We start from the raw sequence: 17,473 nt of genomic DNA on the forward strand, positions 1-17,473 counted from the left end.
ATATTAATTTCTAAATAAATGGTCAAATTTTTCATGGGCAAATTTTTTGGCAATATAAATATCACTGAAGTAGTTCGTTTTCAAAAATAATAGAAACAAATAATGAAATCACCATACTATTGATCGAGATTAAAAATCGACTTGAATTTTTAACTGTAAAGTGTTGTTTTTTCATTTCTAAGCGAAAAATATGCATTTGTGGTGAAGGGACCAAGGGTAGGCGCCTTGCCCCAAGCCCATGGGCCCATTGTCCCAGGGGTGGGGCAATGGACCCATTTTGACACTTTTTACAAAATAGTGTTTCATTAAATATTAAATAAACATATAGGCGTCTAATTTACATCATACATTCCTCATTAGTTGTACCTTTAAACGAAACAAAGAACAACCTCGTATCAATTAAAACTTCATCAAAAATTTAGTTTAAAAAGAGGGGGGGCGCGCTGCCCCATGTTGCCATAATAACTTCGTTTGCTAAAATTGAGAATTTTTTCTCAATACTTGCACAACCTTTCATTATTTCATTCCCATAAAATTTAACGTTTGAGAGAGCTTTTTGGGCCAAAAATTTGTGGAGCTTAAAATTATATGGAATATTTGTATGCACAGAATGCTGAATTTCTTGTAGAACAACTTTTATTTCAAGCCTTCAAATGTCGACTGAAAATTGAACCATTAGCAGTATTGAATTTAAAAATGCCGTTTTTTGCGTTATATGTCACTAATTCGGATATGATTAGCGATCAACTCTAAAATTAGTTCCATTTCAAGCATGCTGTTCCTGATCACCTCTACTGCGGCATGCTGTTCCTGATCACCTCTACTGCAGCATGCTGTTCCTGATCACCGCTTCTGCGGCATGCTGTTCCTAATAACATTTTTGGATGTTAAGTGTATACAGTCTATGAAGTCCAAACCTTTTATCGCTCATTTCCATTGAAAATGCTAGAACAGCAATGGAAGTTGTTTGTGATTTCACCAGATTCCATAAAAGGATTGATACTTTGCTTTGAATCTTCTCTTTGAAAAGTCAAAATTATTTGATCTCGTTCAGAGTCTATGCCCCCTGACCCCCGGAGCCTTTGCCTCATGTTGTTTCTGCGCGGCTGCTCGTACATTCTCAATAATCGCACGACTTTTATTGCGATTCTTCTTGCCGGCAACGCTGGCAGTTAGATTTGCAATCAAGGCAACCCTGCTTCTGCTGCCCGTAAATCTTTTGAATCAATTTCGAGGACCATAACTTGCTTTTGCACTTCATCACGGAGTCAATCTGCTGCCTTCGTGGGGTTGGAACCGATCTGTCAATTATTTTTGCTGTTATCACAGAATTGGGAATCCCAGAAATGTATTAGTCTTTTTATAAAAGTGGTAAAAGGTTTGAGATAATTGAACTGTTTGCGATGCTTTCCCAAAGGTACTCTTGCTCAAACCTAATCTAATAATTGCTTCTAAACTATTTTTCCAGTTTATGGAATCTTTCAAGACCAAGACGAAATCTTTCTCCGGACTGAGAAGTTTTTCAGAGCATTGTCGTTCTTTCCTATCTCCTCTCTACAAGTTCATTTTTCGTGTACACGTTGACCAATATCGAACACAGTCTGCAGGAGCCGTACGCCTCTCTCGAAAAAATCCCGGCAGAGTGTATAGCAAAATTAACCCCACAATATCATTGCAAATTAAATCATAAAAACTAAGTAACTGCTAACTGTAATGGTATTATATAACATAATTTCGGAGATGGGAGGGAAAAACGCACAGAATAGTCAAACGCACCTTATTTGCAAAGATGATTAACAATGAACAAAATATATTTGTCGGGAGTGTCTCTATCGTAAAATCGAAGCGGCGTTGTTGTTAATGGAAAACCAATTCTTTAAAAGTATTGCTCTAGGCATTTATATTCAAACTATTAAATAAAAAAATAAAGAAATTTGACAGAGTTAAAGTCTCAGTTGACAGAAAAATGTACTTCAATGTAAATGAAGACAGCATGAAAATTCGATAAATAATTATAATATAACCTTAGCCTTCCTGTACAAGGCCCCAAAAGTTCTCAATTAAACGTCTCTTTACTAAGCTCATCACCGAAACAATTTATAAAGAGGGAACTAATAACTTTTTTTCACGATAAGCGTCTCAAAGTTCAGGAGTGCTTTAAATTGCTATGACAGATTCAGGCGCAGTTGACCACCTAAGAACTCTGAAATTGCAACCGAAAATTTAGATCAATCGCAATGAACATTTTTGCAGTAGATTAAGCGCGCTAATAATTATTTCTTAGTTCGAAAACATGCATTTTTTCATGAGCATAAGTGAAACATTTCATATTACTGTAAATACTCGTACAACATGAGATGAAACGGAGTTATTTGCATGTCCGTGCTTTTTATGTGTTTTATGTGTTTTTATGTGTGATAAGTGAAATATTTTTCACTTTTCTGCGATCGTGAGGGTCAGAAAGCGCAAGTTAGGATTTTAGTTCAGATTTCTTGCCATAAATATTATTAAGATCGTTAGTTTCTATTGATGTTCAATAGAGGTTAAAATCATCATTTTTTTCAACTCGTGCTTATGTTTTATATCAAGTAAAATCACTATCATCTCCTCAAAATGAATTGTATGAGCTTCAAGTTACAGCAAAATAATTTCGCAAATCGTAAAATTAAAATGTAATAATCGAAATTAATTAAGGAATTAAATTATTAATTAAATCAAAATTATAAATGAATTGAAATTCCAATGGAACATTAGAAGTGCGAAATTGCGCTTCAATCCAAACATTTTACAGACGTTGTTTACCAAAGCTTACCCGACAACCTGCAATGTACGAGAACACGATATAATTCTATAGACTCGTCACGAGATATGCCCTCACAATATTTGTGACTAGACCCTCGTCGGCTTATGAACTCAGTGTAATCTTGCAGGACTCAATGGACAACAATAACTGGTGAAGCCCAAACAAATGAAACGTTTAACTTCAAAAATCTAACTGTGTCGCTGCACCACCTAAATTAAGTGTCGCACCTTGGGGGATCTGAAACATAGTAAAAGCAGAGCTTCTAGCGGCAGCTTAATAGCTGCTGCCATGAAGCGCGTGTGACTTTAATATATAAATTAATGACGCCTCGTAGAGCAACACGCACTATCATGCGTAACAGAAGCGAATGTGATTTATTCTTTAATCACACAGAAGTACACAATACAGCATAATATAAAAATAAAAGCAATAGGAATTACATAAGCTTCCCTGTCAATACCCATGTGAAGCTAAGAAGCCTCTCAGGCGAAAGGTGGTATACAACTCTATTAAATGACAATGTGATAATGATAGGAAAACAGTAAGTTACCCAGTAAAATAAAAACATCCACATTAAACAATACTCTCAAGAAATGAATAACATCCTAAGCATAACAGGGGCAATATCAATATTGTACTGATTAAAAATTACACTACTAAGGACAATATGGGATATATTGGGGACCAATACGTGGTAACAGAATTGCAATTATTTAAACTTTAATTTCAAATTTAGACTCTAAGATGAATTTGGAACTATCCGCCTCGAGATTATCAAGCAATTAATAAAAAATTTTTATAAAATTGAAAACTGCACCTCTTTTTTCCATCTGTAAACGAACCGGCGTCAAGTTGAAGCGTATTATGGGAAAACGAGGGACAAGAGGGGCGAAAACCGATTCAAAAGGACGTTCATCGTGGAAATGTGCCTTATTCCTGAATTTTATAAGCTGAAATTTGTATATATCGTGAAGTTTTACTATTTTAGTCTGTCTATATAATTCGTTCGTACGTATAATGCAACGGAATATTGTTGCGGCATTAAGCCATTATACCTAACCCTTAGCACTGTTCGCAATGACATATTAATTAACGTGATAACCTGTTTCTTTGCATGAAAAGGTACACCACCTCAGATTACTAGCGAGCTTGACAGTTTTGAAAATAACAATGAGTATAAAAGCCTTCTTAATGGGGTAAAATGTAAGACACTTGATAAGGCATGCAAAGCCCCGAGGGCTTTATTCAGCCCCTGACAAACGTTGTTGGTGTGTTTTTTTGAAGGAAATCTTGTTACCGAGGATTCAACCCAAGACATTAAACCCAATCTGAAATCAAAAAGCCAATTAAACACAATCTGAAACTGTACCATTGTAGGTGATGTTATGTTACATGGAAACAGGTCTGGGAGTAAAAAGCATAAACTTAGTCTTATTTGTGTGCACCAATAGCTTGTTTTGTAAGAGCCATCTTGACAAATTCACCGACAGCTCCGATACACCATCACGGGCTTCATCATGTAAATTTCTCGCGTCATAAAACACGGCGTCATCGTCAAAAACTTGCAGTTTACGTTAATATTGAAGAAATGAGGCCCTGGAACAGAGCCCTATATGTAACACCTATATTAATGGGACTTGTGGGAGAATAAAAGTCGTTCGGTGCGACGTACTATTTTCTATTCTGAGAGTTCAGTTCTTAACTTCCTTGATTGCGAAGGTGAATGCAGGAGGCCAAAGTAAAGCACAAGGATTCCAAAACAATACAACGAACAAACAGGGGCGAGCATCTATAGGTGTTACCACAACAGCGGTTGTTCGAGAAATCCAAAAATCTCAGTTTTAAATTGCAATTGAGTGCTGCCTTGTTTTTTTGAGAATTTTCATCAATAAAAGTTTCAATACAATATTCAAATAGTGAATTAGAAATACTGTGACAGTTAAATTCTTCGATAGATTGCACCGACACTTCTATGTTGTAGATGTGCTAAAATCATTCAATTTTAGATTCAAATTTAGACCTTGCCCTTAATTTTTGTTTCCAAAAAACGCAGCCACTATCACAGCATATATATTTATACAGTTAGTTTATGGAGACAACAGGCATAATTATTATTATACTTTACATCTTTCGGGACCAGAATTCTGCTTGACCACATTAACAATATATAACTGAATTTCAACAGAAATGGCTACTAATTTTCCTGTCTTTCTTCGGCATGATAGTTTTCGAACTCAAGTGAATGTTGAAAATAATGCACTTTGTCAACGTACTTTATAAGTTTACTGAAAATTACTTTTTCTAGTACCGTCATTGCTCTAGATCGTATGCCATATAACAACCAAACTCCACAAGGAATAATTTGGACGACAAGTTCACGTTGCTGTCTTGACAGCCCATGCAGGTCCCTGTAGCATACATTCAGGTCCGGGACTGTCATCGTACCTGCGTTGTTCGAGTTGATGTTCATTGAAGTGGATTATTTCCGGGATAATAATTATATGATGAATTAAATATAAATTCATGTTGGGATGCATATAGTTTGGAATTGATTGCCCTGGAAGTGTGGAGGAGTGGCTACAAGAAGTCTCTTAAAATAGTAATTTTAAAAATGCGCTTCTTCTATTTAATGGCAACGCTTTTTCTAAGAGAACAAATTGTAGTTGGAACTAAATTTACATTTCAATCATCTTGAACCAAACGTTCAAAAATTATTGTACGGTGAAAATTACATGATCAAATATTAATATTGGCATTGTTTTAGCGTCATTGCATTAGTCGTCAAATATAAGCATTGTTTTCATCAATCAGTTTCTGTTTATATCACCGGGAAGCTGAGGTGCAACGTGAGACTATGTGCGAGGCTCCGATGACCAACACCTGGAACCTGATATTATATCTCAGTACCGAATACGTTTTGCTCCTTATCTGAGACTAAGATAATTATTTTCAATTGCGAAAAAAATTTACACATGTTTTTGTGTTGACAGCAACCTGTCCATAAATAACATTGTGAGTAGTTCAGGAATCCAAGATCTGCAACTTTTTCAACAATATATCGAGCATGTATAGTTCTTTTATGTATGTACGTTCTTACTTGACCAATCATTCTTTAACCAAAATGCTACTTCGTTTTTCCAGAATTTTGCCTATTTTTTGTTCTGCTTTTGTGTTATGAATTAAATTTTTAAAAAATTTTCCCCTTAGATAGGGTTTGATATTAATTGTTCCGAAGGCATTCAACATCATCACCTCATATTCCAACGTTTACAACGATAATTTTCTTTAAAAATGGTTTACATCGCATTTGTTTAAAGTAACATTGCCATGTGTTACATCATATGTCTTTCTGCATTATTGTCGCAGCAATATTTCCAATACCCTATATTTCCAAATGATTATGGTTAAATTGATCATCATAAAACTTCCACGAAATATCCACGCTCCCAACACTTTATACAATTAAAATCTTCTCTAGCTACAACTGCACGGCCCAATTTGCGTTCTTCTGTGCTTTAGCGATGCACGCTTCAATGAGAACAGTTTAGATGCAAGCCTTCACGATACGGCAGTTCAAAAGCCGGGACTCTGCAAACGTTAACAAGTTGTGGCACTCGAGGGAAGTCTTTCTGGAGCCGAGGCTAGGAGATCAGGAGACTCTCTGTTGTCTGGTCTAATTTAACGGTGATGAGAACCTATCAAGAAAGTTGCTGGAGGATACTCGTTATATTGATACTGATATAAATTAGTTCGATAAGACAAATATTCACTTTATGCAAACGTCTTCGCCTGCCAAAGCGTTTTGAAAACGTTGAGGATTTTTTGATCGGGAAGAAAAACGTTACGTCAACATTAGCAAATTTTTTTGCGTCCAGGTTCATGCCAAAGCTCAAAAATACTGCAGAAATAAAGCCATCGAAAACTAAAATGAATAATGAACACAATCTTCGAACTTTTTTGGGGGATGAGTTAATAGTTTCGAATAGAGATCTGGCTTTATGGAACTATGATTTCTCATATCATCTGTCAATACTAGATACGAGTATATCATACTTTTTACTTGATAACATTAGTTCCTAATTACCCATGAGTTTAAAAATGCAAAGGGTAATCTTCATCACTGACGCTGAAATCAACAAACATTCAAGATGAAACTCATTTCACTGCCTCCATGAATCTTTAGAATTATTGAAGCAAAATGGCTCAGAAAAAGTATTCATAGAAGTCAATGGATCATAGACCATGTATATATGCATCTGTATCAAGCTATTGTGTTATCCAGCGAAAATTATCACCAATGAAGACCAGGTGCTGCATCAGGGGCTTGTTTAGTGGTCAGTGCTGGCAGAAAGACATGATGCTTTGGCCTCCGCCATTGCCAGCATTCACATTTCTTTCTAAGTTATGGTACGTGGAACGCATTTCGGAGGCATTGTGCGAACCGCTTCGTGAATAATGTTTCTGGAGCAGCGCACTTCCGATCTCTGATTTATCGAACTTTATCTTTATTGTTGCTTGTATAAACTCAATTAATATTTTGTTTTTATTATATTACTTTTGTTCGATCGACTATTTTAATGCAATTAATGGTTTCATTTTTAAACTGTCGAATGTTTTTTAAGACTATAATCATTGCCCGTTAATTATGAAGAGGCATAATTGTGATCCATATTAAACAATGATTTGTAATAGATATTTAAATATTATTAACTTGCTTCAAAACGATGACATATTTTTTCGCTTATCTCGTTGTTATCCTAGATACGTGTACTGGTCTCATTGCCAGAGGCCGCAGATGGTTCGGTGAATGAAATACAGATTTCTTAGTCTTACTGTACTTCTTATATTGAGTCCATCTTCTCATGACGTGCTCTGCAAAACAGAGTACCGTAAGAAGGCAGAACTTACATTAGTCTTAAGGGTAATTCTTCTGAACGTTAGTCGGCAACGACTGAGCAATTTAAGATGCTTAGGATTATTCAGAATTTCTATCTAGGCGGCAACAGGAAAATGTTTTGTCAAGGAAAAGTTCCGCTCAGGGTTATACAGTACAAACTGCCTGGTTACGTTACACAAGTGAATTTAAAATAGTAATTGAATCTTAATTCATAGACAATTGGATTAATTCGCACAATAACTTTGGTATTGCAGTAAGCTAGAACATCAGTCTCAGAAAAAACAAACGCACGTTATAATTAAGTGGGGCAAAACTGACAATAATTGACAATATCAAGATAATTTATGAGAGTTTAACCGGATTCAATGACACAGAACATAGTTTTCAGGCTGTGCATTATGAGATAGAAAATCATGAAACAGTAAACAATGCTTGATGCTCATATCACTGATAAATCAGGCAAAATTGCACATGAAAATGATTCAATAGTTATCAGAAAGTGACTAACTTATATTCATGTTATCTGAGACACACTTGATACCAGAATTCTTATAAAATACAGGTCGCATATGCTAAGTAATACCGCATAGGACAAGTTAAGCTACTGGCCAGGAGGATTCTATCAAATTATTGTTTGGTAGAAACGATTTCACAGAGTCGTATTGCAGACAGTTGCTATTAGTACACTTCTACAACATGAACAAAATTAGTCACGATAAAATTACTCACTATTTTTGACTTTTCTACGTGTCACACCGTTGTTTATCCCAGCAACAGGGATCGACGCTTCTCTAACCGCCAAAATTTCTAATAACCCGGAACGCGCCTGTTCGTGTATACGCGGATACTAAAAAATATTAAAAGTAAAACTAATAATAATGCCAATGCTGGGATTTATTCCAGCACAATACGCTTTGTTGTTCTGCAAATTTCAATGGGCCAGTTATTGACACAACCATGCATTTTTGGAAGTCGCATTTGTTCGTAAAGCACCGATGCGTCTCAATTTCGATGCCGCTCGTGTAAACCTTTGTTTGCCCCTTGAGGTCCAAATGATCGATGTTCGTGTCAGTTCAGTGCTGTTCTGTTCCTCATTCATTTCGATCAATGTCAGGTTAGATCCATTTACTGGCAGTCAATCAGGGCGCACAGTTAGTTCACTTCTTTCACTGATACTCTTTAGAAAATATTTTTCTCTATTATTATTACATAGCGGTGTGATTCGCACAAAAAATTGGAGATGAGCAAAATACTGGAATAGATAATGTTTCTCCAAACATTTCTAAGTAAAAATAAATCACTTCAAATTTAAGCTCCAGTTAAGCACTCACTCAAGCTCGTAAATAGAGCGAGGGTAAACCTATTCATTTACGTGACAATTGGCCATAAATCCTGGTTCTGGGCGACATTTATTGGAGAGCTGCAATGGATTGGTGGCTAACTCATTCTTCTCATAGGAAATATTCTGCTGACTCGACATTTGTTTTAAACGGCCGTACTTTGTGACCCTACGTGCAGCGTTGCCGTATTACAGTCGGTGTGAGTTATTTACGTTATTGTGGCCTCTAGCTAACATGCTAGGAGCGAAATTTTAAATACACATTTCATCCTGAAGAATGTTTCCTGACTATGCAAAAACTAATGCGTATTATTTATTGTTACGAATAGTCATATTGCATCCTGGTTCTCCTTTACGCAGCTATATTTAACATAATTTTTATCTATAGTTTATTTCGGTATTGATGCAATAGATGATAGTACTTCAATATGCGTACAAATGCAAACAAAACGTTTTATTTGTTCTTTGCTACGCTGCAAATGATGACCTGATCCGATTTGAGTTAGTTGTAATTCGGTTATATGTGCCGAAATTCCCGTCTTCGTATACAAAAAAAATATTATTGGAAGTACGGACATTCTTCCTTGCATAAGGGAAAATTCATTTGTGTTTTCCATGTGATTATGATTTAAATTTAGTCCTGTTCGATGCATAAATTAAAAAATCTCCCTGCTCTCAATCAGTTACATAAGGATATTTTTTCTTGCTAACTAAATTTGTTACTTATCCTTTTGTAATGAAGTGTTGCTGCAAATTTCCCACTACTGTATGTCAGACTATGAAGTCTAAGTAGGACCGACTCTGACGTCGGTGTTAGGTTCAGTATAGCCGTCAGATACTATGCCGATCCCGACTTGCGTCCTGGTTCCTCTCTTATAGGAATTTGACTCAGACGCCAGGGTGAGTTGTGTGCTATAGTGGTGAAATCTAGCTTGAAATACTTGATGGAATATAGTGATTTTTATGTATATATGACTTGTCATGCGTAGATATTTACTTTCTGTTTTCTGTTGTAGGATCGTGCGTTATTCTCGGATCTCAATGCTCCAGCTCGCTCCTCGCATTTTGCTCTCATCGCACTTTAACTTCCTCCGCATTTAATTTGTTAGTTCGTTTAATTCCTATGCCGCACCTGTTTGATTTGTTTAATTTCGATTTGCCGTTTATCTTTAATAAATAAATTTAAGAAAGTCTGTTCGAGTAACTATCCGCTCAGTCCAAGCTCTTGCTGATAAAACCAATAGGGAAGTTGAATTTAATTTCCGGTCATTGGTGGACGTGACAATTAGACCATCCGAACTATGAGGTGACGCGATCAATTAGCTATTATTCAAGATTAGTTCGTCACACCTTTCATTCAAGGCAATAAACGTTTTTAATGTTCACGATATAATTTTGTGCAGCATTCTCTCTAATATATTCGCACTAATGGCCGTGATTTCACAGGCATCAAAGCCTGTATATTTTCTTGCTAGAAATTAGGAGAGAGAAATAACACTCGGCATAATTTTTCGCTCTCGGATTTTATAACTAGAATAAAATCCAAACGCCATCCTCCTAAATATACTCAGCATTATCCATAGTACCAACAGAAGTTATACATAACTTTTTCCCAAAGTGAACTGTTGACTGTTGTTTATCGGACTTGATCTCTATTGTTGCTTGTATAAACTCAATTATTATTTTGTTTTTACTATTTTCCTTCTGTCCAATTGATTTTCTTAATGCAAGTAATGGTTTTATTTTCAAACCATTGAACTTTACTATTAACAATAGTATAATGTAATAATTAATTTATAATAAGTAATTTTTTGTGAGTTGGGAACACAATTCAAGGAATTTAAATGACGAGTCCCGTGAAAACTGACACATGCTCTAAAAATTTGAAGGTTGACAGCTAATCTATTTTAAAAGTTCCTGAAATTTAAAGAAGCATATTATTTCGACTTGTAATCCTAGCTGTAATTACTTCGAAGACCTAAATAAATTACAAGCTTGGATATCTTCAAATTGACAGTCCAGCTATGATGCAAAGAGTTCATCAGTACATTTATCGAAAGACTTTATAAAGACTTTATACAAATTATTGTTTTTGAGCAGTGATAATATTACATGTGATGAAATTTTTAAGCAACGTTTGACTTTCAATGCCAGCAAATAATTATCTCGTTTACTCTACATCGCGGCTTTAGCAATTCGGGAATATGAAGCTTGAGTCTTGCATAATCTGGTAATTCAACAAAAAGTAGCAACCAACAGGCGCCGACATTTTCTTGTTTGTTGTAGGCAAATATCTCGTGGGGCCAAAATTCTGATGAAAGTGAAGGTCTGGGCATTTTTTGCATTTATAGCGGTAACTTGCAAAACTGCTCACCCACGTTTAATTTTGATGTAGGATGGCTATTTAAATATCTAATTAAGGTCGTAAAATAGGTAAATTTGGGGTTTTAAAACTGTGAGCTATTTTTTAGATACTTAGATGAAGTATTGATTTTTTCTACAGTTGGTTGCACTGAATCAATATATTCATGCTCCTCATCACTCAAAATTGCAAAGTGGCAAAATTTTAATAGCGTTGAAAATATCTCTAGAACAGTGCCACATCTTGATTGAATATCCGCACCTGAAATTTGATTGCCTAATCGTCTAGTATTTAATATTGTATGCTTTTCAGTTACATGTTTGCCGATAAATAATCTTCATATCGTTAGTTTTGTTGGCATGGGATTCAGAATTCCCAACACCCAAAATTATCTAATGTGATTTGAATGAACAGTATGTAAAAATATCGCGTTGAAATATGAAAAAGTTTGGACAAATAGGAATGAATTTAAATTCGTTTTGAAATTAATTCTATGAACACTTACAGTGTGAAAAAAAACCCTAAATTCGAAAAAAATTATAAAATTCGAAATGACGGCTTGTAATAATATTGAAGCACGAATTAAAAAAAATTTAAGTGGTGATGAATATTGTTGTGGATCATCCAGAGTCTAACGGGGAATGCTTAAGAAATTATAACTCAGTACTCACTGCAGTGAGTGACAGAGAGCGCATTTTCTCGTCGACGAAAACATGAAGTCACGGACGGACAGACAGACGGACGGACGGACCGACGGACGGACAGACGGACATTACGAGCACATAAGTGCCTTTTTTCCATAAATGAGAAAATGCTCTAAAAAAGCGACGAAATTACCGCATGAGCAACAGAATTTTGGCGTCTGGGATGAGTTTGCTTGAAATTATGTTAGAAGCCAAATTGAAATTACTACAATAAATTATGTGCATATAACACACAAATATGCAATGGGGGAATTAAAATTAAGTTGGGCGGAAAAACGCGTTAAAGTTTAAACTGAATCGTTCAATGTGACGTTCATATTGACGCAAAATCTTCGGTTGATCCAAAAAATAAAGACAATAATGGTCACGTTCAAATAACAAGCTTAATAGCGCCCGGATAATAAATATTTCGTGCGGTATGAGTAATTATAAAATCCGACGTCAGAAGATCCTAGACTGGTGTCCCGGATATTGTTATGAAGATCCATAACTTACCAATGGTCACAGGCGCAATATTATCATATATTTCGGTAATAAAAATCTTGTATAAGGAAAAGAAGTTATAGAATCCGAGACGTCCTGAATAAGTTTGATTGCAAATGTGAATTGGCGAAATATTTTCAACTTATGTCTCTGATCCTAGGGTCATTTTTGGAAAGATTGTGTTTAATGACTCGTTCGATACATGGATATTAATATATCAAAACGTGATAGTGCTCGACAAAATATCAACTCCAGGTAATGAATTAATATTCTAATTAATGTAGATGAAAAATTATACCTAATATATAACCTCCCAATTTTTTTGGAAAACGAGGAAATTATAATTTTTGTGTTTGTGGCGACGATAACAAATTAAACAGCATACCTATACAGGCTATAAAAATGGTGAAAGCAATCAATTTTGAGTTTAAATTCGTTTATATACACTGCCTAATTTTTTTGAGATCAAAACTGGTTCATTTTCATTAAACAAATTATTCTGATTTTCCTAATTTATTATCATTTTCTGACATAAATAAAATGTGTGCGGCCACTTCCGCTTGTGATGGTACAGCTAAGAAATTGGAAATATGGACTTAAATGCACGAATGGGTAGACTAAAGAATTAAAAAGGCAAATACATGTGCCATAAAACGTATTATACGTTAAAATCGCTTTTTTCAGTGTCATAAGTCTACGATAGTGAAGCTTGTCTATAGTGCCATGCGTCATAATCTTGGACTAAGACGAGACTGTGGTGCAAAAATCTGGTCAAGTCGAACACCAGACTCCGATAGATCATGCACACATGGGATCAATCACTGGATAAGAGAGCCTGTCTGAATGGCGTAGTCTGGTCCATGCAAGCTCATCGCTGCTGAATGTGTGAATAATTTATTATCTACTATTTAACCGGAAGATTCAGGCTACATGATGGGTTTGATAAATGATGAGTTTGTTATTTATCATGAACTGAAAAGGTTTCGGATAGAAAACGTGCGTTATACGAAAATTTTGGAAATAAGTTTCAGTCCAATAGATTGAAAGTAGAGAGTAAATTCGCATTGTCAATTACAATATGTACAAGAACGATATGACAAAGGTTGTTGTTATCGACTGAGAAAAACATCGTTGTTTAAAAAACAACCACATGAGATCCTAATTAGTGATCAACAGAGATGATGCGAGCATCCATCACGATGATGCTCGTCTTCGCACAGCTCGACAGGCCAAAAATCTTGGGATAGGTTGGTCAATAAAAATCGCTTATCCGACATATTTTCCAGACCGTATGATGAACTGCTGCTCCGCTCGTTTCCTGGACTATAAAGGATTTTTGACTGTTTTATTTTCTCTTCAACAGAAGAAATAGCGAATGATTGGGATTCATGACCAATATTTCATGCTGAGTGTCAAATTTACAAAAAAATGTATGCATCGAAATTAAAAAAAAATAATATATTTAAATTTAATACAACACATAGAATTGATGATGAAGATGTAATCGGGCGGAAAAATAGATCTTTCAATAATAACCTTGTTCTTAAAAGGAGCTCGAATGGTAGTAAAAACAATATTAAGCCGTATTTTGCCTCAGCCGATGGTAAACAATTTTTTTTTTCATTTTAGGAATATTGTCGAGTGATTTATACAAATCAAACTCAATCAATTAAGAATATCCTCAATTTGTGCGTGTTTCTTAAAATAATAGGCATTGAGCAACAGTTGTTGACAAAGTTGGGTTCACAATATTAATATATATGCGATGCGTACTTACGACGATTAAACTTTTACTGCATCGTAATTATTCAGTTTATTGGGACTTCTAACCGAGGTAAAATTTAGCCCTGCATCAGCAACGAAACTCAAGGAATAAATGAATAAATGAATTTATTAAAAAAACCAGGCAAGACTCAATCACTTTACTGAATTTGACGGTCACTGAAGAGCTATATTGACGGTTTATAGGTTTTAGTTGTAGCCACATTTTTTTAGCTGGGACATTTAATTTCATAAATCATACTGAATGCGTAATGGATGGGCTGTTTGGAATAGCAGGCTTCTGCTCTTCGAGACCTATGACTGGATAGGAATATACAGAAGGCTGTCCCGCTGAAACTTCAACGCAATTCAACACGATACATCAGGAATCCATCTGATTTCAGCTGTATTTCTGAGATTAAATTCACATATCGTTTTCAGCGTTGAAGGCTTATGTTGATGCATATAAATCGAGATCGGCAGCAGCAAGATCCAAGAAATGCTTGACATTCCCGAGAAGTTTTTCCACCGTGCAGACTGTAAAAGAGCCGCCCGGATTTCTCACCAAACACCGAGAACTTTGTAGGCAAATTGCTTCGTTGGTTTATAGGAGCTGTTCTCTGAAGGCATATCACAGAATCAATGCATAGTGAGAAAATGATGAAAAAAGTGCAGAGGAGTAGAAATTCATGAGTGGAAATTCATGCATGTTTCATGAATTTTTCATGAAGTGAAAATTCATGTATGTTTCATGAAGTTCAATTCATGAACTTCATGATTTGGCATCATGTCAGCGTCATATAATCTGTAAGGTAAATGTCATTACCACGTTGATTTCCCACTGAACTACATGTGTCTTATTTTGAACCTACTCATTTGAGCATTACATAGGACGACGTATATACTGATTTTGATATATTCATCATATTCTTAATAACAAATTCCTAGGCACATAAATGTATGAAAGGCCCAACCGAAAAGGCCATTAATCGTACCAGGTTGGAAAGGACCGCGGGTCTGATCTGTCGGATCAAGATTGCCCTTAATTATCACTCCAAGGAGGTCGTGGAGATCTTCCGGTCTACATTTCTAAACCGCTTTGAGGACCTCACAGGAGACATTTTTATTCGAGAAAGGAACTCTGTGACGGTATTCTGGACGCTAAACCATTACCAATCGCACGCTACATCTGCCCACATAATGCAATTTATATTGCATATTGTATTAAATTACAATTTTGCAAGTGAGCAAATTATTTAATAAAGAACAAAATTATTTTCGCAGATATGTAACAAAGATGAGAATAGAATGCTTACAATAAGCTTAATTGCCCGTTGAGGGCATATATCAATAATATGCAATAAATTTCATTCAATTTTAAATGTTGCCTTCTGCATGTTATCGGATTAATTATTGGGATATCTAAATATAAGAGAGAATTGACTACATTAACTTTTTATTCGAAAATTTGTCAATATTGATCTGTATCTGAACCTCATTCAATATCACTAGCCGACGTTTTAGTATTGTTGTGTTATTTACCGGAAATGAAACTTTGTTCTTTTAAAAATGATCGTGTCCTATCTTAAATAATTTTCTTAAATATATGTTCACTAATAAAACAAATAACAGGAAATAATTAGAAACATGCAATTATGGTCAAATTAAAGCATAATTGAAATAAATTATTTAAATTGGTTGCAAGGGAAGCGTGAAGAACAGTATTTTAGTGAAAATATGATGATTTTTCTTAGGATTTTCTCATCTTTTGAATTATTTATGGCCATCTGACTGTATATCATGGGCAAAAACTTTTTTCTAATGAAGCTAGAAAAAAATCTTGGCCCTTAAAACCAATTTCATGCAAATTACCATGAACCTTTTGGTGATAGAATGCAACCAAAATTATGCACCCACATGACTACTTCATCAATAACGCATATCGATAAAAATTAGTTGCATGCACGCAAAGATTTATTGAGATTATTTATTCATTTATGATTTTTATCATGAAATTGAGTAACCTTAAATTGCTACTTGGATGGATCCAAGACTTGAAACAAAATAAAGGGGTGAATGTATTCAAGCATCCTAGTTATTTGATACAGAAGGGTACAGATAACAGCCAAAAACAAAACAAAAAATACAATAAGCCCATCTTAGTCGAGTTTGGCAAATATACATTTAGGCAAAGTTGGTCTGCACAGTTGATCTATGAAAATTCAAACTTAGCTTTTAACTGTTCAATCTTTTTTGAGTAAACCATTGAGTAAATTATACTACTATGCAGCGATAACCAAGATCTAATGTTGAATTACATACGAAATCAGTATTATTCCGATACATACGTAAGCGTGCGCTATGCAGCTCACGGTTATGCATGCAGGCAAGCATCTCCGCTATTCGCTTTGATCGCGACCTCCATATCGCATGCAATGATTCTATTTCAATAGAATCTGCCCAGGAGCCTTGAAGCAGTGTTGCCACTTGCAGGGTTCTACACTGCGCATGTGGAGCTGATATTGCACTGTGACATGTTGAAATTTGTAGATGATTTCATACCCGGCTGAGCGAGTGAGAGTCGGGAGCTGCTACTGAATATTTTTGATAATTCAATGATTTTTAAGTTAAGTGTCCTACAGAATATACTAAAAATTCCAAAATCTATTCTATAAAAACGAAACTTGAACCTAATACACGAGAAAAAGCATAAAATTTTCTTGCGTAGCTGTGCAGCAGATTTAGATACATAACGACATCTATTCATTGAACGGGTGAATAATGTACTCACACCTGCATGCAAATTTTGCAGGAAACATTTTGCAATTTGAATTATATTTTTTTCTTCACGTTTGTACTCAATTTAAATGTCCATTAGCATGTAGTAAACAGCTCTCCCTATTAAAATTCATGTTCCCACGGTAAAATTCTACCAATTTTATCGACGGTTGAGCGTTGGCCATCAGGAGCCTGCAAAAATAAGTAGCGGAATAAATGCGCGTCCGATGATTAGCGTAATGGGCCTAAATTTTTTTCTCTACTCTGAAGACTTTAAACAAATTTCCTCCGAAATTCGTGGTATTTTAGAGACCTTTTAGAATTTAAGTTCTCAATCAGCCGAAGA

General features: G+C 35.3%; 1 protein-coding gene across 1 annotated transcript in view; it reads left to right on the plus strand.

Annotated features, from left to right (window-relative positions):
• LOC108672144 (gamma-aminobutyric acid receptor subunit theta) overlaps positions 1-17,473 on the plus strand; it is a gene marked incomplete at its 3' end in the record, with an annotated part of 61,045 nt that overhangs the window by 18,059 nt on the left and 25,513 nt on the right. The gene's annotated exons all lie outside the window — the stretch shown is intronic.

Source organism: Hyalella azteca, unplaced genomic scaffold (genome assembly GCF_000764305.2).
Source record: "Hyalella azteca isolate HAZT.00-mixed unplaced genomic scaffold, Hazt_2.0.2 contig16636, whole genome shotgun sequence".
NCBI classification, from domain to species: Eukaryota; Metazoa; Arthropoda; class Malacostraca; order Amphipoda; family Hyalellidae; genus Hyalella; species Hyalella azteca.